Raw genomic sequence first — 20,623 nt, 5'->3', positions numbered from 1 at the left:
CCACACAGCAAAATGTGCATCACAGACCCAGCCTGGTCATGGAGAGGAAATTTATTACCAACCAAATCACGGCAGGACAAGAAGAAGGGAAAGAAATCTCTCAAACCCCTTCCCCCTCAACCAATGGGGGTCACTGGGGATCATCCAACACCGATCCTCCCATGGGGGATGGAGCTGGAGCAGAGCACGAAGCTCTTCCCACACTTGGGCACTCACAGGGCTTCCCTTAGTGGAGCCGCCGTTGGTGTTGGGTCAAGTGAGAGCTCTGTGAGAAGCTCTTCCCACACTCAGGACACTCGTAGGGCCTCTCCCCAGTGTGGATGCGCTGGTGAAGAGTGAGATGGGAGTTGCGGTTGAATCCCTTCCCGCAGTCGGGGCAGCGGAAGGGCCTCTCCTCTGTGTGAATCCGCTCGTGTAGAAGGACACCGGAGCTGGTCTGAAACCTCTTCCCACACCTGGGACACTCGTAGGGCCTCTCCCCAGTGTGGATGCGCTGGTGTTTTCTCAGGTTGGAGCTCCATCCAAAGCTCTTCCCACATTCCAAGCAGGTGTAGGGCCGTTCTCCTGTGTGGATCACCTGGTGCCGCATCAGGTAGTTGCTGTCCCTAAAACTCTTCCCACATTCCCCACACTCGTAGGGCTTTTCCCCAATGTGGATCCTCCGGTGGCGGATCAGCCTGGATCTCTGGCTGAAACCCTTCCCACATTCCAAGCACTTGTGGGGCTTCTCCCCTCCAGGAGGCTTCTCCACCAGCTCTGAGCTCTGCCTGGATCTCCGGCCGCCTTCCCCGCTCAGGGAGGGTCTTTCCTCCTCGCAGCTCCCTGGGCTGGGTTTGCAGCCCCTCCTCATGAGAGATCTCCGGGGCTTTTCTGCCTCCTCCATCTGCGTACACCTGGGGAATGAAAAATCCTGGTTTAGGGGGAAATAACAAGAAGAGAGCTCCATAAACTGGGTGTTCTTCCTCGCCCAAGTTCATGTCTGGAAGTCATTGAGCATCTTGTGTCTGTAATAACCTCCCAAACACCAAGATTCCTACCCAGAATCCTCCAAAGTTTAAGACACAGATCAAAACCTCCCCAAATATCAAGATTCAGCCAAAATCCACTCCAAAATTGTGCTGATTTGAAAGCAAAACCTGTGAGAGAATCAGTCAGAAATACAAATTCATAGGAAAAACATAAGAGGAAAAAATTCATGCAATAGTACAAAAGAAAACACCTGACAGAATCAGAATACAACCTGACACCCCGCTAGTTAGGGTGGTGGTAGCAGTCCCGATGAAGTGGTCTTGTTGTAGTAGTGATGCTGTAGAAAGGTCTGGTAGCTCTTGTCCTCTGGAAACCAGTGGGTAAGGGCTGCCTTGGTGTTCCAAATCTCAGATTTTATCTAGGTAGGAAAGGCTTGGCTCCTCCCCCTGGCTGGAGCATCTCCCAATGGGATGATGGAATTTTATCAGTCATGCAGTGGCACTCAATGGCCCATTAACAGAAGATATCTTCCTGGAGGAAGGATGGGTTGTGGAAAAGATAAAGAACACTGCCCTACCTGGTTTTAACAGATGGCCCATTAGCAGAGGATATCTCCCACACAGATAAGGATCACTGCTCCACCTGGTTTTTTCCACTACTCTTTGTTCTTTTGTTTCTTCCTGGGACCTCTGGTTACTTCATGTTTGCTGCTGATTTCCTCTCCCTTTTGAAGATGAAAATGGTAAAAGTGTCTTTGACCTGCCTTGCTGGATATTGTGAAGAGGAACAGTCATCTGCTGCAAGTGGAAGTGTCACAGGTGGAGCAGAGTTCTGTGAGTGCTGTATCAAACCAGACCTCGTCAGACCTGCCAGAACAACTGGTCCATGCTGCCCTTCACTGCTCTGCCTGTTCCCCACTGTTTCATGCCAGAGTAATTTAACTGCTGTTAATTGGGTGTGTGTTTCACTCGAGCCAGTCCAGCAGAACCAGCAGAAAGCAGCCCCAGAATGAATGGGGCTCTGCAGAGGAGCCCCAGACTATTCATCAGCCTGCCCGCAGAACTGGCTCCAACTCTGAACCCTTGTGACCACACTCTGAAGAAGACACACTTCTGATATTTCTGAGGCACTTATGACTGAGGCACTGCACGTGCTTGTGCAGGTAAGAATCCCAAAGTGCTTTCTGTCAGGAAAATTAATCCTCAAACACCAGAGTTTTATGTCCAAAAAGGAGACTTTATTGGAATAAAGGGAGAGGCCATGGGACATTCCCCTGGGATCTCTCAAATTTTTGGAGGACGCAGCCTCCTTTTTATCCTATTTTCCTGGCCTGATTTCCCTCTCTCTTTCCCCATTGGCTGAGGTACTTGAGAGGCACAGACTTCCCTGAACGCCTGATACCTGAAATTCCTCTCTAATGTATAACCCTCCCTTTTAATTTTTAATTCTTACAGAATTCATAGTTTTCTCCCCCGTTGCTTCTTTCATCTTTCAATATCCAATTTCATTTATCAGCAGCCCTACAGTTTGTTTGTAAAGGCAAATATCTTTTTCCATTCATCAATCAGTGGAATCCATCCCATTGTTTCTTTTATCTCTCAGTGCTAGCCTTATCTACAGGCTGATCCACAACTCATTTGTAAAGAAAAAATTCAACATTCCTCTCAATGTGGTTCTCTAAGAAGGGAATAACTAAATACTTGCATGGGGGTTTTGGCTTCTGGAGCAGTGGGGTAGGGCTGTTGTTGGTTCTTACCCCTCCATCCCATGATGATGTAAGGGGTGAGGGATGCCATGTGTGCTGTGCACTGGCAGTGATCCTCATGAAATCCTTCTAATCCTCTCCTTCGAGCTAGTTAAGCTCCTGGAAATGACAGGACAGAAAAAAAATTTTAAAAGTGCTCAGTTTTGTGCCCTCCTGCCCTCGTGGGGTGAGGGGCAGGAGGCAGAGGTCCAGCTTGGTCTCTCTCTGACCTTTCCTTTGAGACAACACTGTCTGCTCCCACCACAAAGGCACAGAGGGTGCTCTTTGCCCCCACCAGTGGGAAGTGGCTCTGCTGACCCCACTAAGAGTGCTGGAAGATGAGTCTGTGAACTAAACAGTTGAATATTGCCTAGAGGGGGGTAGCAGGCAGTAGATGTGCCACCATTCTCTTTCCAGGAGCCCACTGGGAGTACTTGAACTATCGACCATGAGAGAGAGATGGGGACACTGAATGGTGATCAAAATCCAATTTTTACTGAGCACTACATGTGCTTATATACCATTTACAGGAAGGCTGGTAATATTTTACTGCAATCACATAGACAAACCTTACATAGACAAACTCTCACATAGACAAACTTTACATTTGGACTTAGTAAAATCTTATTTCCCATAACCCAGACTTGATCCAGTCCTCTTGCAGTCAGGTCTCTGTTTGCTCTTGCCCGGCATCCTCGTTGCCAGGCTGCATTTGCTGATTAAATCTGCAGTACTATCAGTCTCATTTGCATTACCCATATCCACACCTCCCCCGTTTCTTTTAACTAAAAATACACTCTTAAGCGATTTGTCGATTAAATTCTTAACACACTGTAAAATGCAAGGAATAACTACTACAATGCATAATATGATGCCTAATACATACAAACCTATTTGAACTAAATTCCTGACCCAGCCAGTGAGTCCCCAGTGCCCTAAGAGCCAGTTCAGCCAGTCGTACCCATTATCTACCCGAAGTTTATTCACACCTTCTTTCAGGGCTTGAGTGCTGGCATAGATGGGCTGGGAGTGGTCAGAAAGGTTAAGGCAACACATCCCATCGAATTCCTCAGCCACAGGCGGCGGCGGAGCTCGGAGGCGGCCCCAGCGCAGGTGGGAGCCGCGCTCGGTTGTGCGGGGGCTCGGGGCTCGCTGCGGGCCGAGGGGGCGGCAGGGGGCTCTGGCGGGTTGGTTGTGCCGGTGCCGGCCCGTGTTGGCGCTGGGCTGAGGGCGCTGCGGGAGCGGCTGCCCGCGGTCTCCTTCCCGCTGGGGCCTCGGCAGGAGCCGGTGCCGGAGCAGCGCTGGCTCGTCCCGGTTGCTGTGGGTGGCACAGAGGTGTCAGCCCTGTGCCCGGGGCTGTGCGGGAAAATTCCCGTGGCCAGAGGTTTGTGTGCCCGCAGGAGACAGAGGAGTCCTGTAAAAGTGACTTTATTGATGAACAAAGAGAGAGGCCATGCGGCATTTGCCATGCGGTCTCTAAAGCGCAGCCTCGTTTTTATCCTCATTTTCCCGTCTGCATCTCCCTCTCCCATTCCCCACTGGCTGAGGTACTTGGAAGGTTCAGACTTCCCGATCCGCCTACTGCATGTCCTCGTTAATATGCACCCCTACTACGATATTAATCTTACTGCTTTCAATCCTTCCTTTTCTCATATTCTCAAGAATTGCCTTTACAAACTTTTAATTTCCATTGACTCAATTTCTTTTCCCGCATCCTCTTTGGCGCAAGGTGTCGTGCATGGTAAAAAGCTGAGAGTTGCTGCAGCACGTCAGAGGAGGAGCAGCATTCGTTTAAGCCATGGTCTGCCAGGGAACCACGGGAACGTGTCCCATTCCCATTATTTCTCCGGAATACGAGATATTTTCATATTTCCTTTGCTATCTGTTTCACCACTTTTCGGTTATCATTTGTTTGCAAACAGCCGTTTGCGTCATTTAATTTTCCACAAACTCCTCCTTCTTCTGTAAATAGATAATCTGATTCCATCCCATGGTGAAATGTCTCGTTCCTCATTTCAGCGGCTTGGTCAGCAGGAAGGTCAGGAGCTGGAGCTGTCTGCTTGGTTATTATTTCAAGGATACTTTTTAACCTAATTCTGCCACTCAAATTATGGATGGGTTTTCTGTGTCCTGATATGAATTCGTTAGGGATCCCAGGGGCTGGTCCATGGTGTTGTAGCATTTGTTCTGGTGGCCGTTCATCTTTTTCCCTTTTTGGGGTGCTCCTCCTGCCACGGCTGCATCAATTGACCACTTTTATCTTATGAAATTACAAAATGTTTGGATTCCCAACTCATTTCTCTGGACAAGCAAAAACACCTCAGTGCTTTGGGGAGAGGGATGATCCCCGCACACACACTTTTTTTTTCATGAAATTTGCTCAATATTCTCCGTTTGCTGTTTCCCTTTGCAGCTTAACCAATTTCTGTTGCAGTCAGATATCCTCACTATGGGCTCTGCCTTTAGTTGTGCAAATTCCATCTGTGCAAGCAGGCAGAGCTGGGGGTGAGGGGCAGATGGACTCAGGGAAATTCCTCCCCCTGGCAAGAAGGCCCTGGGGCATTGTCCACACTTTTCCAGAGCAATGTTAATTTGCATTTCTAAAACTCCTCTCCTGGCTGCCTGGAACTAGGATTTTCTTCCAGAGCAGCCTTTAGGTGATTCACACGTCCACCCTCACAATCTGCTTTATTTTTCTTTTTTTTTTATTTTAACGATTTTGTATTAACTATTTATGTGTTAAAGCCTTACGATTAATACTCTTCTAAGTTTGCAAATGCAACTTAAAGGTGAGCATTGAAAAACCCATTCCGAAATTCTGCCATCATTAAGAGTCAGCCACAAATATATAGAAAAATATTCCAGTGCAAGCAAGTCTTTTCTGCATCTTCTCCTAGGAGTAAAAATTGCTTGTCACACCCCTGGTCCAAACCTAACTGATAAAATAAAAGTTGGATTAATATGAAAAAATTTTCTAATTTTGTAATCTTGTCACTGAAACTGCAGGAAAAACAAAAACTCTTCAATAATGTCTTTAGTGTTAGAGAGTCAAAGCATTACTTGATTCTGGTCAGGATGAGCAACAGAAATAATTTCATCCACACATAGCCCGGGTGTGCAGAGAAAATCATTCCATGAGATGTGAATTTTACGGGATTTTTCCTTAACGTTTTACAGTCTGAACCCATTGAAATCCATTGGTTTAGTGTTCATTGCTTCCAGGTTGTGTAGTTCTTAGTGTTTGGTTTCCTATTGCACTCAGATTTCTCCTCTTGTGATGTTAATTAGATCCACATTCCTGGATTTCCTTCTCAGTCTTTTCCAGACCAGGTGTCTCCATCTCGGCCAGGGGCAGTGTCTGGGTGTTCCTTGATGGTTGCTGATGTTTCATTGATGTTCCTTGATGTTTATTATCTTTGTGGATATCTTTTGGGCTATTCCCAGTCTGTTGAGATGTTAAACTCATCTCTGTTGAGTGGTGTGACAGTCCATAAAAAATACCTTTTAAAATTTCTTTCCTAAGACAAAGGCAAACCGAACCTGACTAGTAAAATGGAATATTAAATAAATTTAGAGTTGGTGTATTTTGCAACAATGGAATCGCAGGCAGCCCAGTGTGTGAGTGTAATTGAGAGGCAGAGTCCTGGGTGGATGCTGTGAACAGCAAAGTGCCAAGGCAGGCTCTGTGCCAGCCCAGCTTCCTGTGGCAGAGATTTCACAAGAGACAGGATTCTGGCCACGGACTGCTTGAAATATACATCCCTTATCTCCAGCCCGCCCTAGGTGGAGAATTCCCAGGGTAAGGAATTGCAAAGATCAATTCCAAGGGAGATAATTGAATATCTGCCCTGGCTCTGGCCAAAGGTTATAATGGCCGGATGCTTGGCCTTCAGCCAAGGGCACACACTGACTCAGAAAACACTTCCTAAATGCAGCAACATGTTGCATATTCATAGACCTTCATGCATTATTCTGAATCATTCCCCTCCAACCTGTAAATCATTATTTTTTCCCTCCCTGGGGTTCTGCTGTCCCAGAGTCCAAGAATGTGAAGAATTTCCTGATTATCTTTTTTACCATTCTCTGAGTTAGTAACATGAAGAAAACCTTTTTACATCAAAATTTTGTAGTCCAAAAAAATATATTTATCACTATTATTTATAAGTTCTGTTAATAGCAAAGCTAAAAGAAACTGTGTTCATGCAGCAAAGTTTTCCAACATAGAGCATTCATTTTAATATTTTCAAACAGACAATAATATAATATGTACTTATAATGCACTTTGGATTCAGATTTCTGAGTATGGAAGAGCCATAGCTGGTGCACCAATCATTTTATTCTTTTTAATTTTCTCAGGCTTTTTTTCCTTTTCTTCTGTCCATACCACAGCCTTGAGGTTTTTGGGGTTTAGTAAGTAATAAATATTATGGGTAGAACAGAGAATCCTCAATCCAGGTCCTCAAATTTCCTATTAATGCTCAGAATTCTTGCACTCCCTTTTCAGTCCTGTTTGACTTCTGAGCTTCTCCAGACCCTCTCTGGGTCAATACACCACAAATCTTCAGTCAAAATATGTCTCAAATATTTTACCTTTTTCTCCAGCATTTGTGCTTTTTTTTTTTTCCAAATACTCAAAAATGCTTTTTAGCCTGAACATTCAGCCATTTCACAGAGGCTTCTTCTGCCACTTCTTGTCCTCCTGATTGCAGCAAGTCATCCACATCCTGCATTAACCCAATCCCTGGGGGTGGGCTAAATTCTTGTGACATTTTCTGCAAGGCTTGCCCCAATAAGGCTGGTGCTTCCGTGCATCCCTGCAGAAGGACCGTCCATGTCTTTTCCATTTTCCCTTCTACCTCTTGTTCCCACTCAAGGGCAAAATCCAGTTTACATCCTGTGTAAGTGGGCATCCCCAGAAAGCATCTTTGCCATCAAGGACTGAATGGTGTCAGTGTGAGGAGGGCACCTGGTTGAAGATGGTGTAAGAATGTGAGAGCCCCTGGGTGCTGGGGCCCCCTTGGGCCCTGGGGTTCATCCCTCAGGGGCTGTAGAAACTCTGTCATGGCCTTTGCCTTCCCCTTGGCCTTTTCCTCATCCCTTCTTGCATTCCCCTGCTGTGCCTTTGTGACCAAGTGCTCCAGGGGCTTCTTCTGCCCCTCCTGCAGCCCCCTCAGTGCCTGGGGGTGCTCATCCTCTGACAGCTGCTGAGCTTTCTGCTAAATCATTCCTTTCTGCAGTGACCCAAGGAAAATGCTTAAAAGCTAATCTGGATGCTTGCACGTCCAATGCCCATTTCCCAGCTGTTCCTTTGTGCTGCTGCTCCTTGTGCTGTGGCTGCCGTGGCCAGCCCGTATCCCAGAGCCGGTGCCTGTCCTGCCGCAGTGTCCAAACGCGGCCCCCCCGGCGGGCAGGGCCGGCAGCTCCACGGGGCCGGGCAGCGGCCGGGGCGTCCCGCAGCCTCCTGGGGGCCGGGGGCCACTGCCGGGCCTGCAATTGCCGGGGGGTGCTGGGCTCAGGCAGCGCCCGGCGCTGAGCCCCGGCTGCCCCACAGCCCCGGCCCGGCCCCGCAGCTCCCCACAGGCCCCCAGCCCGTGCTCCCGGTGCCGCCCCTCTGCGCCCGCTCCTGCCGCTGCCCAGCACAGAGAAACCCCCTGCAATCCTGACCTCCTTGTGTGCCTGTCCTGGCAACCGGGGATACAAAGGATCTGCATCAGCTGGCAACTTTGGAGGAGAAGAGCCTGCTGAAAAACATCCCCATCCTCAGTATTTTTCTCTTTCTCCTCTTTTCCATCATCCTTTTTCTTCCCACATAGATTTTTCCTGCTGCTTCTTTCCTGAACCATATTCCTGCACACTGCCCTTCACCCAATCCCTTCCCAGCACAGCAACAGCATCCATCCTCTGTTGTCTAAATCCCTTCTCGACTTCCCTGATAGCTCCCCTTGGCGTCCATGTCCTTGATTACCTCTGCGAGAATGTGCAGACTCCCTCACCATGCTTCCCAGGGACCCTTCAGATATATTTTGGGATCATCGTTCCTTTTGCCAGGATCCCTTCCTGGCTTTTCCTTTCTACCCTCCATGCGTGCCCTGCCATGTTTAGTCTCCGAAGATCCCACTGTAGTCACTGGTGAGATTTTCAGTGCTCTCTGGCTGCCGACTCTTCCCAGTCCCCCCGATCTGTCACTCGTCTGTCTCCTGGTCACTCTCGGGTACCCAATCCATGCCCGGTGCCGCAGCCACCCAAGGGAACCGATCACCCAAACTGGGTGAGGCACCTTCAGCTCCACTGACTGCCCCCGCCCCGGACGGGGGAACGAATTCTGGCCGAGTCCCAAGGTGTGTGGAAAAATTCACATCACCAGATGTTTCTGTCTGCTAGGATGACAGAGGAGTCCTGTAAAAGTGATTTAATTCATAAAAAAAGGAAGAGGCCGTGGGCCATTTCCCATGGGGTCTCTGCAGTTGTTAGTAGACACAGCCTCCTTTTCATCCTAATTTTCCCGGCTGCATCTCCCTCTCCCTTTTCCCACTGGCTGAAGTACTTGAGAGGTACAGACTTTCCAATGCACCTGCTGAATTCCCCCCCCCCCCCCCGTTAATATGCACCCCACTATTGTATATCTAACGATATTCACGGCTCTGTTAGGTGTTTGTTCTTCTTCTGGGAGTTCACGAATTGAGCAGGACCTTGGCTGAGCAGCAGTCTGTGTGGTCAATTAATAACATTTTCTGACCCTGATGGCTTCTGCTGTCACTTCCTTATGTCCACGTCCCCGGCCCTGTGTCCAAGCGGATTCGCAGCCTGTGTTTGTAGAGACCCTTTGCTGTTGTTCCTTGCATGGGGGTCCCCCGTTTTGGGGCCATCCCCCCTGGAGCAGGGTGTCCCGGCTTGGTGCAGCCCCGCCCCTCGGGCAGCGCTGAGCCAATGAGAGCGCGCGGCGGTGATGACGCAGCAGTGTCCAGGCAGAGCCGCAGCTCCCAGCGTTGCCCACCTGGAGCCACCTGCGCCCGGCCCGGGCCCCAGCGCCCCCCGGCAGGGGAATTTGGGGAGGTGGGAGGGGGGGAGCGCCAAGGCCGGGCCCCCCCGCGCTGTGGTGGCGGCAGCGGCTGCAGTGGGGAGCGAGTGCGGGCGGGAGCGGCCGAGAGCCCAGCGCTGCCCCAGCCCGAGCTGCCCCAGCTCCATCGCTGCCCCTGCGCTGGGATGCTGTGGGTTTGGGGGGAAGAGGGAGCCGGCAGTGGGTGCTAGGCCTGGGGGCAGCAGGAGAAGGGAAGGAAAAGCAGAGTTGAACAACAAAATGGTCAAATACTGCACGTGGGAGGAGAAGGTGGGGTTGTTCCGAAGGAGGAATAGTAGGAGGAAGAGGACTGTGAGGAAATTTGGCGAAAACAGAGGAGGAGGATGAGCAGAAACGGGAAGCAGCACAAGGTTCCACCATTCCCTATATGTGCAGCCTCCCCTCCAGCCCCAGGAGTGTTGTTCCCCCCACATGCAGCAGGTGACAGGGGAGAGGGTTCCACGATTTTCACAGGGATGAATCTTGGTGTTTTGGAGGTTTTACACACAGACACAAGATGCTCAGTGACTTCCTGAGATGATCTTGGGAAAGGAGAAGCCCCCAGCTCAAGTACCTCTTATCTTGTTCTTTTCCTCAAACCAGGACTTGTCATTCCGAAGGTGTGGGCAAATGGAGGAGGCAGAAAAGCCCCAGAGATCCCTCACGAGGAGGGGCTGCAAACCCAGCCCAGGGAGCTGCGATGAGGAAAGACCCTCCCTGAGCCAGGAAGGCGGCCGGAGATCCAGGCAGAGCTCAGAGCTGGTGGAGAAGCCTCATGGAGGGGAGAAGCCCCAAAAGTGCTTGGAATGTGGGAAGGGTTTCAGCTACATCTCTGAGCTGATCCGGCACCAGAGGATCCACACCGGGGAGAAGCCCTATGAGTGTGGGAAATGTGGGAAGGGCTTCAGCGACAGCTCCAGCCTGATACAACACCAGGTGATCCACACAGGGGAACGGCCCTACACCTGCTTGGAATGTGGGAAGAGCTTTGGGCGGAGCTCCAACCTGAGAAGCCACCAGCGCATCCACACTGGGGAGAGGCCCTATGAGTGTACTAAGTGTGGGAAGAGGTTTCAGACCAGCTCCAATCTCCTTGTACATGAGCAGATTCACACCGAGGAGAGGCCCTTCCGCTGCCCCGACTGCAGGAAGGGCTTCAAGCACAACTCCAACCTCATCAGGCACCGGCGCATCCACACTGGGGAGAGGCCTTACGAGTGTCCTGAGTGTGGGAAGAGCTTCTCACAGAACTCTCACTTGACCCAACACCAACGGAGGCACCACTAAGGGAAGCCCTGTGAGTGCCCAAGTGTGGGAAGAGCTTCGTGCTCTGCTCCAGCTCCATCCCCCATGGGAGGATCGGTGTTGGATGATCCCCAGTGACCCCCGTTGGGCAGAGCCCTGGTGATCTGTGTTCCTGGTGATCCGTGTTGGGTGGGGGGAAGGAATTGGAGAGATCTTTTCACTCTCCTTGTTTTTGAGCTATTTGGTTGGTAATAAATTTCCTCCCTGTTCCCAGGCTGGGTCTGTGATGCCTGTTCTGCTCTTTATGGACGATCTCTCCCTGTCTTAATCTGACCCAGAAATTCTCTTTTAAATTTTCTCTCCTCTGTGCACCTGGAGGGGCAGGGTCAGAGTGGCTTTGGTGGGTGCCTGGCATCGGGCCAGCGTCACTCAGGCCATGGGCACCCCTGAGATCCCAGTGTGGTGATGCATTCCCCCACTCCTAGAGAAAGTGCCCACCCAGACTGAGGTCAAGATGAAACATGGTTATGACTGGAGCCCACTCTCTTGTGACCCTCTCAACAGAAATCCAAAAGGAGACCTTTGAGCTCTCCTGGGCCACCGTGGGCTGTGACCAGCAGTCTCCCTCTGAGGGGCCTCTCAGAGCCAGCAAACCCTCGGCTTTGCTGTGCCTGGAGGATCGCTGAAACACGACGTGTCCTGGGCCCATACCCTCACTGCTCAAGGCCCCATCCTTCGGCCAGTGGGAGATGCAAAAACATCTGAAGGGAGGATTTCACTGAGCTCTGGGGGGAATTGCCTGTACTGACTGTTCTGTCTGTGTGTGTGCCCCTGAACATATGCTACAGCAAATCTGGGAGAAATACAGCTTTCCTAGATGTGGAAGTACCTTGGATATCTAAGTTAGGCCGGTAAGCAAGGTTTAGTTATAGTTATGAACTTACACCCACCCACACTCCCCTAGGGAGTTCTCAGTTCATTTCTGGTTTGGTTGCCTGGATTTTGTTTGGTTTTGTTGTTGCTTGCTTTCCCTTGTTGTGCCTTAGCTGTCCTGTAGGCAGTAGAGTGAATTTTGCCACCAAACTTGTGCTTTGTCGCTCAATATTAAATCTGACTTTTGTTCATGCCCTTGTCACCAATTTTTAAGCGATCTTAAATACTCTCATTGATGATGAGTGGATAAATGGATTTCAATGGATTTCAATCTCATTCATGACAGCACCACAATGTCCCGCATCACCGAGGGCCCTGACACACGCCCGTGTCACAAAGGGCCACCCCCGGCACCCAAGAGCAGAGGGACAGCCTGGAAGCGGCCCGGAGCAGCCCCGGCCTCGTGGCCTTGTAGCCCCTGGCGTGGCCAGAGCCCTGGGAGGCTTTGGCAACGGTGGGAGCCGGCAGCCCCAGCCCCGGCCTGCAGAGCCCTGGGGCTGCAGCCCGGGCTGGCCGGGGTAGGAGGAATTGGCCGGGCCGGACGTGCCAGGGCCTTGTGGGCAGTGGCTCCGTGTCCCGCGGGAGGCCGGGGACGAGGGGTGTCCCTCAGGGCTGTGCCCGGGCACCGGGGCTCGTCAGTGCCTCGCTCAGTGACACCCAGGGGCACCGAGCGCAGCCTCGGCGCCTTTGCAGGGCACGGGGAGCTGAGCGGGGCAGGGGCACCACGGAAACACCGAGTGCCTGCCCGGGGCAGAGCCGGGGCAAAGCCGGGCTGGAGAGCCAGGAGAGGCTGCTCAGAGCTGGCCCGGGCACTTGGGCACCTGGGAGACAGAGCCCGGCTCGGAGCTGACACTGAGCCCAATACCTGAGAAATCACAGCCGGCTTTTGTAAACACACTTCATATTGTATTTCTCAACGTGACTTTCTATCTTTTTCAATGTTCATTTTACTCTATTTTTTACCCTTTAGAAAGAATTCCATTGTATTTTGTTATGTGTGAGGGGGGATGTGCTGGGAAAGGTTGTGGTAATGGAGTTTTTTATTCAATATATTTTCAAATCTGAGATGTGCCAAGTCCAGACTTTGACTCCAGCAGCAGTGTCTGGTTCCAGACTGCTCTGCTTTTCACAGTGACATCTCAGTTCATTCAATTCCAGCAGTCAAAGCCCTGGAAACACGAAAAAGCTGGGAATGAGGTTAAAGACCTTGGAGGCTTTTCTGTGTCCGTACATTCCCCATCTCTCCTGGGGTCCGTTCATCCTCTCCGCTCCTGTCCTAGAGCACATTGCTGTACCCAGAGTTCAGTACGTGCTTTTACAGATAGATACATGTGATTATTGTGTACACGATTCTCTTGCAGTGAGTTACTGTGATGGTAATTCCATGATCCTCTGCTTTGTGCCCAAAGAAGGGTTATTGTATCTAAACCCCGGCAGCCCGGGAGGGGATGTGTGCGGGGCCGGGGCGGGGAGAGGCTCCTTGTTCATTCCGCGGGCGTTTTGAAGCCTCGCTGCTCGGGTTTTCCGCGGCTCTCTCTGTGCACCGTGGGTTTCTGTTTGCCTGAGAAGCGGTTTTGCCCCAAGCAAACAAAGGATTTTTCCCCTTTTCTTGGCTCGGAGAGGCTGCAGGGGCAGCCTTGCCGTGCCTGGAGGCGAACTGAGCAGCTGCTGTGTCGCAGCCCGGGGGCTCCGCGCCGGCAGGAGCGGAGCGGCGCCGCTGCAGCCCAAAGCCGCTGCGAGCCGGGCCGAGCCGGGAGAGAAAACAGCCCGAGGCTTCAGCCCCGCTGCTTCGCCTGCCGGGACCGTGCCCGCGGAGCCCGGCTGGGGAGGAGTTCAAGGGCAGGCGAGCCCCGGGCTTTCATCTCCTTCGGGACAGCCCCTGGTTGGTTTTTCCCCTGGGGAAGAAGTCGGCGCCACCTGTACCGAGTGTGGTGAGCGGGGAATTTTGGGTCTTTTGTCCCAGGTATGTGCGTGGGGTAAGGTCTGACAATTTAATATTTAGAAATCATCTACTTTTTTACCCCTTTGCCTTGTGGACTTACTGTTTGTTAGTAACTGTTGGAGGTTTTTTTCCACTTTCATCTACTAATTATTACCTATTGGTGGAAAGGTATTATTGGAACCCTATAGAGGAGACAAAACTAATGTCCTCTTTAAAACTGTCTCTGAAACTAAGATACCCATCCCTGTGGTCTCCTGCCCCCACACCCCAAGTGAATCTGATGGCTCTCCCGGTCCACCCCATCTCTTCCAGTGTCCTCACAGTCCCTCCCAATTCCTCTGAATCCACAGCCATTGCATTCCCAGTCCACTCCCAGACCTCCACCCTCTCTCCCAGTGCATCCCAGTGCTCCCCCAAATCTCTCTGCTCTCTCCCAGTGCCCTCCCAGTCCTTTCCAAAAGCTTTTCAGTACAATCTGAAAACTCCACTCTTTCTCCCATTGCCCCAATCCACTCCACTCTGTCCCAGTGTTCCTCCACTCTCTCCAATTTCATTCTCAGTCCCTCTCAGTTCCACACCAGCCCTCTCCCCTCTCTCCCAGGTCCTCCCAGCTGATCCCAGTGTGTCCCCACTCTCTCCCAGTGCCCATCTCACTCTTGCCCTTGAGCTCACAACCCAGACCCAGCTGCCTGCTCTCCTCCATGATGGATTTCTACCCTGCCGACATCCAGCTGAGCTGGTTCCAGGGCCAGCAGGAGCTCTCGGGCCACGTGGTGGCCACCGACCTGGTCCCCAGTGGGGACTGGATTTCTACCAGCTCCTGGTGCTGCTGGACCCCCCCAATACGGGGCCAGCTCCAGCTCCAGGTGCAGCACCCCCTGAGCCGGCACTGGGGCACGGCCCGAACCCCAAAGTGCAGGGGTAGTAGGGGAGGCACTGGGGGAGATGGGAGGGGGATTGGGGTGTGCTGGGAGTAACTGGGAGGGAGTTTGGGGGTGCTGGGTGTAACTAGGAGGGGTTTGAGTGAGTCTGGAGGGGTTGGAAAAAGATCAGGGATTGGAAAGCAGGGGTTGGAATGAGGTTGGTTGTGCTGGGAAGAGACTGGGACAGGTCTTTGTGAGTCCTGGTGGGACTGGGAAAGGGTCCGGGGGCAGTGGGGAGAAAGTGAGAGGAGGTTATGGGATCCTGAGAGGGATAGGAGGGGCTTTGGTGAGTGCTGGGGAGGTTGGGAAGAGATGGGGAGGAGGTTTTAAGGGGTCCTGGGTGGGCTCGGGACAATTGAGAGGGTGCTTGGAGGGGCTTGGGGTGTCTGTGAGAGGTTTTGTGAGATCCTAACCCTTGTGGACCCCCAGAGATGCTGCCAGACACTGCCCGCCGCAAAATGCTGATGGGAATCAGGGGCTTCATGCTGGGCTTTGTTTTCCTGGCACTGGGACTCGGCTTCTACCTGTGCAAGAAGGTGAGAGGGGGTCCCTTGGAGCGTGTGTGCACCCCCTCGGGCCCCCAGTCAGGTGCTACCCCCTTTTCTCGGCCCACAGAGCTCCTGAACCAGCAGTGGCTGCAGCCCCTCCCCGTGGCCTCAGGCCCAGCCAGGACCCCCTGCTTCGTCCCCGTGCTGATTTTGGGGGAGATCTTGTGTCCTCTCCAGCCCCGTTGTCACTCTGCCCACACGCGGCTGTTCCCGTTTATTGTGGGGCGGGACTGGGGAGGGACTCGAGGGAACCCCGCGGGGGGATCGTGACTGGGCGGGGAGGGCGGGTCCAGGTGGGGAACACTGGGTGCTGCGGGTCTGCCCGGCAACCGATGAGTCATGAGAGCTGCTCTCTCTGATTGGCTGGATCTTCTTCATCGCATTCTCTGATTGGCTGAGGAGAGGCCCGGGAGTGAGAGAAGGAACAGGAGAGATCCCGGCCCGAGCACCGGCACGGGAACAACAGAGCCAGCCTGGGCACAGCGAGGGAATTTATTACCAACTAAATTACAGCAGTACAAGCAGAAGGGAAAGAAATCTCTCCAACCCATTCCCACGCACCCAACACGGATCACCAGGACCACGGATCACCAGGGCTCTGCTCAACGGGGGTCACTGGGGATCATCCAACACCGGTCCTCCCATGGGGGATGGAGCTGGAGCAGAGCACGAAGCTCTTCCCACACTCGGGGCACTCACAGGGCTTCCCTTAGTGGTGCCTCCGCTGGTGTTGGGTCAAGTGAGAGCTCCTGGAGAAGCTCTTCCCACACTCAGGACACTCGTAGGGCCTCTCCCCAGTGTGGATGCGCCGGTGGACAGTGAGGGTGGAGTTGCGGTTGAATCCCTTCCCACAGTCGGGGCAGCGGAAGGGCCTCTCCTCGGTGTGAATCCGCTCATGTAGGAGGAGATTGGAGCTGGTCTGAAACCTCTTCCCACACTTAGGACACTCGTAGGGCCTCTCCCCAGTGTGGATGCGCTGGTGTTTTCTCAGGTCAGAGCTCCATCCAAAGCTCTTCCCACATTCCAAGCAGGTGTAGGGCCGTTCCCCTGTGTGGACCACCTGGTGCCTGAGCAGGCTGGAGCTGTTGCTAAAACCCTTCCTGCATTTCCCACACTCATAGGGCTTCTCCCCAGTGTGGATCCTCTGGTGCCAGATCAGCCTGCACCTGTAGCTGAAACCTTTCCCACATTCCAAGCACTTGTGGGGCTTCTCCCCTCCAGGAGGCTTCTCCACCAGCTCTGAGCTCTGCCTGGATCTCCGGCCGCCTTCCCGGCTCAGGGAGGGTCTTTCCTCCTCGCAGCTCCCTGGGCTGGGTTTGCAGCTCCTCCTCATGAGGGATCTCCGGGGCTTTTCTGCCTCCTCCATCCCCGCACACCTGGGGAATGAAAATTCCTGGTTTAGGGGGAAATAACAAGAAGAGAGCTCCATAAACTGGGTGTTCCTCCTTGCCCAAGTTCATCTCTGGAAGTCATTGAGCATCTTGTGTCTGTAATAACCTCCCAAACACCAAGATTCCCACCCAAAACCCTCCAAACTTTAAGACACGGATCAAAAACTCCCCAAATATCAAGCTTAAGCCAAAATCCCCTCCAAAATTGTGCTGGTTTGAAAGCAAAACCAGTGAGAGACTCCAAGTCAGAAATAGAATTTCATAAGAAAAATATAAGAGAAAAAAATCCATGCAATAGTACAAAAGAAAACAACTGACAGAATCAGAATACAACCTGACACCCCGCTAGTTAGGGTGGTGGTGGCAGTTCAGATGAAGTGGTCTTGTTGTAGTAGTGATGCTGTAGAAAGGTCTGGTAGCTCTTGTCCTCTGGAAACCAGTGGGTAAGGGCTGTCTTGGTGTTCCAAATCTCAGATTTTATCTAGGTAGGAAAGGCTTGGCTCCTCCCCCTGGCTGGAGCATCTCCCAATGGGATGATGGAATTTTATCAGTCATGCAGTGGCACTCAATGGCCCATTAACAGAAGATATCTTCCTGGAGGAAGGATGGGTTGTGGAAAAGATAAAGAACACTGCCCTACCTGGTTTTATCAGATGGCCCATTAGCAGAGGATATCTCCCACAGAGATAAGGATCACTGCTCCACCTGTTTTTTTCCACCACTCTTTATTCTTTTGTTTCTTCCCTGGACCTCTGACTGCTGAATTCATTTTGCTACTGATTTCCTCTCCCTTTTGAAGATGAAAATGGTAAAAGTGTCTTTGACCTGCCTTGCTGGATATTGTGAAGAGGAACAGTCATCTACTGCAAGTGGAAGTGTCACAGGTGGAGCAGAGTTCTGTGAGTGCTGTATCAAACCAGACCTCGTCAGACCTGCCAGAACAACTGGTCCATGCTGCCCTTCACTGCTCTGCCTGTTCCACACAGCGCCAGGCGCTGCCTGAGCCCAGCACCCCCCGGCAATTGCAGGCCCGGCAGTGGCCCCCGGCCCCCAGGAGGCTGCGGGACGCCCCGGCCGCTGCCCGGCCCCGTGGAGCTGCCGGCCCTGCCCGCCGGGGGGGCCGCGTTTGGACACTGCGGCAGGACAGGCACCGGCTCTGGGATACGGGCTGGCCACGGCAGCCACAGCACAAGGAGCAGCACGAAGGAACAGCTGGGAAATGGGCATTGGACGTGCAAGGATCCAGATTCGCTTTTAAGCATTTTCCTTGAGTCACTGCAGAAAGGAATGATTTAGCAGAAAGCTCAGCAGCTGTCAGAGGATGAGCACCCCCAGGCACTGAGGGGGCTGCAGGAGGGGCAGAAGAAGCCCCTGGAGCACTTGGTCACAAAGGCACAGCAGGGGAATGCAAGAAGGGATGAGGAAAAGGCCAAGGGGAAGGCAAAGGCCATGGCAGAATTCCTACAGCTCCTGTGCCCATGGGGTCACTGTTTTTCCAGGGAAAATGGAAAAGACATGGACGGTCCTTCAGCAGGGATGCATGGAAGCACCAGCCTTATTGGGGCAAGCCTTGCAGAAAATATCACAAGAATTTACCCCACCCACCCCCAGGGATTGGGTTAATGCAGGATGTGGATGACTTGCTGCAATCAGGAGGACAAGAAGTGGTAGAAGAAGCCTCTGTGAAATGGCTGAATGTTCAGGCTAAATAGCATCTTTGATTATTTGAAAAAAAAAGTGCAAATGGTGGAGAAAAAGGTTAAATATTTGGGACATATTTTAACTGAAGCTTTGTGGTGCATTGACCCAGGGAGGGACCAGGCAACCTCAGAACTAACACTACCCAGCACTAAAATGGAGCTGGGACAATTCAGGGGATTAAGAGTGAATTGCAGGACCTGCATTGAGGATTCTCTGTTCCAGCCTGAATGTTGTATCACTTTTTAACCCCAGATAGCCTTAATATTATGGTATGGACATAAGAAAAAGAACAGAACTAGAGAAAATGAAAAAAACCAAAGTGATTGAACCCCTGCCATGGCTCTACCAGAGTCAGAAAAGAAATTGGAATGGGATGTGGATGTTACATAGGGCCATGCCAAAGGAATTTGGAATTCCCAGCTGCAGGAGCAGCATGGGAGGGCACCACTGACCCTGCACTGAAGGCAACGCAGCAGCAGCCAGGGCTCCACATCGGGCCAAGCCCCTGGGCCTGCCCACAGATCCTCTGCTGAAATCCTCTGCCTGGGCACCCTCCTTTGGCATCTCCACACACTGGGGCCAATCCTTGCTGCCACTGCTGGAGCTTCGCTGCTTTCTGTGCCTGCACTGCCACAGCTGCTGGGGAAGACAACGGCACAATTCCACTCTGCCCCTCAGTTACACTCACACACTGGGCTGCCCGGGATTCCATGGTCAGAAAATATAGCAAGTTAAAATTATTTAAAAATCTCTTTTCTCTACTCAGGCTTCATGTGCCTTTGCATTGGGGAAACGAATTTTGAAGAGATTTCTAAGGAATATTCCTGCACTCAACAGAGATGAGTTTAACATCTCAATAGACTGGGAATAGCCCAAAAGATACTCACAAAGATAACGACCATTAAGGCCCATCAGCAAACATCAAGGAACACCCACCCCAGACACTGCCCCTGGCATAGTTGGAGATGCCTGGTCTGCAAAAGGCTGAGAAGGAAATCCAGGAGTGCGGACCTAATTAATATAGAGGGGAAGAAATCCGGGGCCGATAGGAAATTGAATACTTAAAATTGTACAACTTGGAAGCAATAAACATGAAACCAATGGATTTCTATAGGTTTTGGACTGTAAAAAGTTAAGGGAAAATCTAGTAAAACTCACGTATCATGGAATGATTTTCTCTGCACACCCGGGCTATGTATGGCTGAAATTATTTCTGCTGCACATCCTGGCCGGAATCAAGTAATGCCTTGATTCTCTAACAGTAGAAATGGTGTTGAAGAGTTTTGGGTCCTCCCGCAGTTTTGGTGACAAGATTATACCATTAGAATGTTTTTTCTTAATAATCCTACTTTTATATTTTCAGTTAAGATTGGGCCAAGGGTGTGAGAACCACATTTTAGTGTTAGGGGAATAAGCAGAAAAAAATCTTTATTCCTTTGGGGATTTTTTGTGTATGTTTATGAGTGGCTGTTAGTGATGGCAAAATTTTGGTATGGAATTTGTAATGTTCACTGTTCACCTTTAGGCTGCATATGGCAAAACCAGAAGACCTGTAATATTTAATAGAATATTGTTTTAAAAAGAGACCAAAGAAGAAAAGCAGCGGGAGGGGGGAGGGGAGAGAGGAAGGAGAGAATATGTGAGTCACCTGATGGGCTGTGATGAAAAGAAGATTCATTCCAGGCAGAGCCAGGAGAGGAACTTTAGAAATGCAAACTAACTCTGCTAAGACAAAGCGCAGACAATTTACCAAACTCTTCATGCCTGGGGGAGGAATGTGGCTGATTCCCTCTGCCCCTCACCCCAAGCTCTGCCTGCTTGCACAGATGGAATTTGCACAACTAAAGGCAGAGCCCACAGTGAGGATATCTGACTGCAACAGAAATTGGTTAAGCTGCAAAAGGAAACAGCAAACGGAGAATGTTGAGAAAGCTTTACTAAAAAAAGTGGGGGGGAATCATCCCTCTCCCTGCTCCAACCTGTGCTGTCACTGTCCAGGTTATATAGGGTGTATTGGGGCACTGGGGTGGTTTTGCTGCCACAAGTTCAGGGAAATGAGTTGGAAATCCAAGTATGTGGTGATTTAATTAGAGAAAAGTGGTCAATTGATGCAGCCCTGGCTTGAGGGAGCACCCAAAAACGCAAAAAAGAGGAACAGACACCAGACCCA

The sequence above is a fragment of the Sturnus vulgaris genome, unplaced genomic scaffold (assembly GCF_052056855.1).
Source record: "Sturnus vulgaris isolate bStuVul1 unplaced genomic scaffold, bStuVul1.hap1 Scaffold_198, whole genome shotgun sequence".
Taxonomy (NCBI): Eukaryota; Metazoa; Chordata; class Aves; order Passeriformes; family Sturnidae; genus Sturnus; species Sturnus vulgaris.
Note: the sequence above shows the minus strand (reverse complement) of the source record.